This window comes from Tupaia chinensis, unplaced genomic scaffold, assembly GCF_000334495.1.
Source record: "Tupaia chinensis unplaced genomic scaffold, TupChi_1.0 Scaffold145519_1, whole genome shotgun sequence".
In the NCBI taxonomy this organism is placed as follows: Eukaryota; Metazoa; Chordata; class Mammalia; order Scandentia; family Tupaiidae; genus Tupaia; species Tupaia belangeri.
Window position 1 is genome coordinate 818,046 of NW_006205376.1, and position 3,183 is coordinate 821,228.

General features: G+C 51.3%; 1 pseudogene; it reads right to left on the reverse strand.

Moving 5' to 3' along the window:
* LOC102473413 (ribosomal protein S6 kinase alpha-1-like) overlaps positions 1 to 2,568 on the reverse strand; it is a 16,180-nt pseudogene extending 13,612 nt beyond the window's left edge.
* Between the last annotated feature and the right edge of the window lie 615 nt (positions 2,569 to 3,183).

Genomic DNA, 3,183 nt, shown 5'->3' on the forward strand with positions numbered 1-3,183 from the left:
GGAGGGTGGAGAATGTGGCAGCCATGGCTCCCGTCACGAGCTGCAGTTCCAGTGGGGCAGCTGACTCTGGGGAAGCTTGTCTTTCTGGGTGATCCACGGATGCTGCAGGACCTGCTTAGCCGTGAGGCACTGGTAGGGGTCCATACGCAGTGTCTTGGACACCAGGTCTTTGGCTATCTCGTAACCATGTTCCAGTTTCCCCTGCTGAAGGTAAACTTTCTGCTGCTGAATCGGGTCAGGATTTCCTCCAGTGTGTCGCTGGGCTCATTGGCAAATGCAATGTACCAGCCAGCATGGTGTACAGCAGGATTCCCAGGCTCCAGATGGCACAGCCTTGTCTGTCATAGCCCTGGTGTTTCAGCTCCTCTGGCATCACTAAGCTGGCCGTGTGGCAAGGTGTCATGAGAAGGCTATTCTCACCTGCAGCTACTTGGTGAAGTGAAAATCACAGATGGGCAGGCACTTGGGGTTGCCTGACTGGTCCATGAGCAGGATGTTGTAGGTTTTCTGTGGTCTTGATGGTGCAGCACGAAGCTGGCCTCCCGTTCTGAGAAGAATGTTTGCATAGCATCTTGTCCAGCAGCTCCTGGCCCCCCATCAGCTCGGTCAACAGGTACACGTGTTTGCCATCATTGTACACATCTCTCAGAGTGATGATATTGGGGTGCTGCCCGTACAGCAGAAGAATCTCTGTCTCCCCTGAGGGATCCGCTTGCTTTTGTTGGTGACCTTGACAGCATACTCTGTGTTGGTGGCATTGATGACACAGTGCTTGCACATGGAGTAGGAGCAATGGTCTCTTTCACTACATAGCCCTCCCTAAAACCAGGTTCTTCATGGAGTTGCTATACCACTGAGTGCAGCGGCACCTTTGTGGCCTGAGGCTTGCTGTCATCTCCATTGGGCCAGTAGCCATGAAGCTGAGGCCATGGAACAGCTGGTGGGCGCTAGTGCTGGGGGATGCCTGGAGAGTTCTTGGGTGTATGGTATGTGAACTCAGTATCAAAGTAGAAGGCGGCCACAGCTGGCTTGAAGGGAGTCTTGATCTCACAACAGAACAGCTTGTTCCAGTAGATGACGGAGTAACAGATATGCCACTTAACTTCTTCTCCCCTGTCAGAGCTGGAGCCAAGCTGGTTGGCAGGGTTCAACTTGAACGGGACCTGCAGAGGTTCTGGACTTCCATGCTCAGAAACTGGGGCATGGCCAACTTTCCCTTCAGAATCAGTGTCATGGTCTCTTTCTGGTCCTTCCTCTGGAAAGGCAGGGAGCCTGTCAGCATCTGAACATCAGCACCCCCTAGAACCACCAATCTGCACTGTGCGTGTGGCTCTGGAGGTTGATGACCTCAGGGGCCATGTACTCCACTGTCCCACAGAAGGAATAGGCCTTTTCTCATGGTTCATGGCCTCCTTGCTCAGGCCAAAGTCAGTGAGCTTGGTGTGGCCCTTCTCATGCAGAAGGATATTCTCAGGCTTGAGGTCTCTGTAGATAATGCCCGTGCTGTGCAGATGGTCCAGGCCCAGTGCCAGCTGGGCCAGGTAGAACTTCACATCCTCCTTCATGAACACAGCCTCTTTGGAGAGCCACATGAAGAGGTCCCCACCACTCAGGAAGTCTAGGATGAGATAGAGCTTTCGTTTTGGAGAGCCACATGAAGAGGTTCCCACCTCAGGAAGTCTAGGATGAGATAGAGCTTTCGCTCAGTCTGGAAGGCTAGTGCAGCTTCACCACTAACAGGTGGTTGATGTTGGCCAGGATGTCTCTCTCCATCTTGGTCCGAACCCGATCATACACTTTCAGTGTGGCCTTCTTTAGCATTTTCATGGCATATAGGTGCCCACTGTCTAGTTGAGTGACCTTCCATACCAGGAAGACTTTGCCGAAGGATCCTCAGCACAGAACCTTGAGGAGCTTGAAATGGGACAAATTGGCCTTCTCAGAGCCAGCCTTGAGGTGGGTGTGATGGGGATCTCCTCGAGGACGCCCTCATCCTTGGATGACTGAAGTCCAGCTTATTCCCTTAAGGCCTATTATGGTGTTCTAATTCCAGATCCCACAACTGTCAGGAGTCAAGAGAGCCTATCCTTCTACTCCAGAGTGAAGAAGCCAGAAGCAGGGAGCTCTTAGAGAAGGGCACTGGAAGAAGCTAGGGTTCCATGACCCTTGTTTCTTTTTTCTTTTTTGGAGAGGTTTCTGCTATAGGGTGCGTGCGCTCGCCAGACAGACAGAGAGAGACAGAGAGACAGAAAGCGAGAAATCACCCCCCAGGTGGGATGACCACGCTGCAATCCCTTCTCCATTCTCCTCTCAGGATCTTGGGCATGCACGTACATGTGCCTGGCGTGAGTTTAAGCCACTGCGTCTGGGACTCGAACCGCGGGAGTCCAACGACATAGCCATTACGCTAACTGCTGGTCCCGACCCTTGTTACTTATAGATTCCCAGAAATCTGGCACCCAAGGAGGAAGATCTGATTGCTCCCAACAGATGCCAGTAGGGGTCTTCCAGGTCCAGCAGCACCAACTCCATGAGCGATCAGGGCTCCTTGAGCTGGGGGAGTGGCATTGCGCCACCGCCGGCTGCCTGCCCTTCTCCAGTGGCCCAGGCTGCTCCACCTGGCAGGTCTCAGCTCTGCAATCCCAGCTCTTTGTGTTCCGGCTGGACCACTCGTTGCTGCCATAGAACTGTCACTCTGGCCTAATTAATATATTTTTAAAAGTTTGCTATAGGGCATATGCTCTTACTGGTGAGAGAAAGAGAGGGAAAGTGAGAAAGTACCCTCAAAGGGGGGTGGCCATGTCACAGCAGTTCCTTCTCCATTTTTCTCCTGGGATTTTTGGGATGTATACATATACCTGGCGTGTTTTTCAAGCCACTGTGTTCAGCACTTGAATCATGCAGTTGGCCATGTGAGATTCAACTGCCTTAACCACTACACCACCTGGCTGGCCCTGGATTGGTTTTTAAGCGTTACTCTGTTATTTTTCCTGTTTAAATGAAGGTATTCATCAAAGTTCTAGCACTTCATCTAGCAGTTAAAAATGTGTCCATGATTAACGTTATATTTCAACTTTGTTTTTGGTCTGGATAGAAGCCACAGTAATGACTCAGTTCATTCCATGAACCTTGAGTCTGTTTTGCTAAAATAGATAACAGCTGAGCCATATTTATGGCATAATC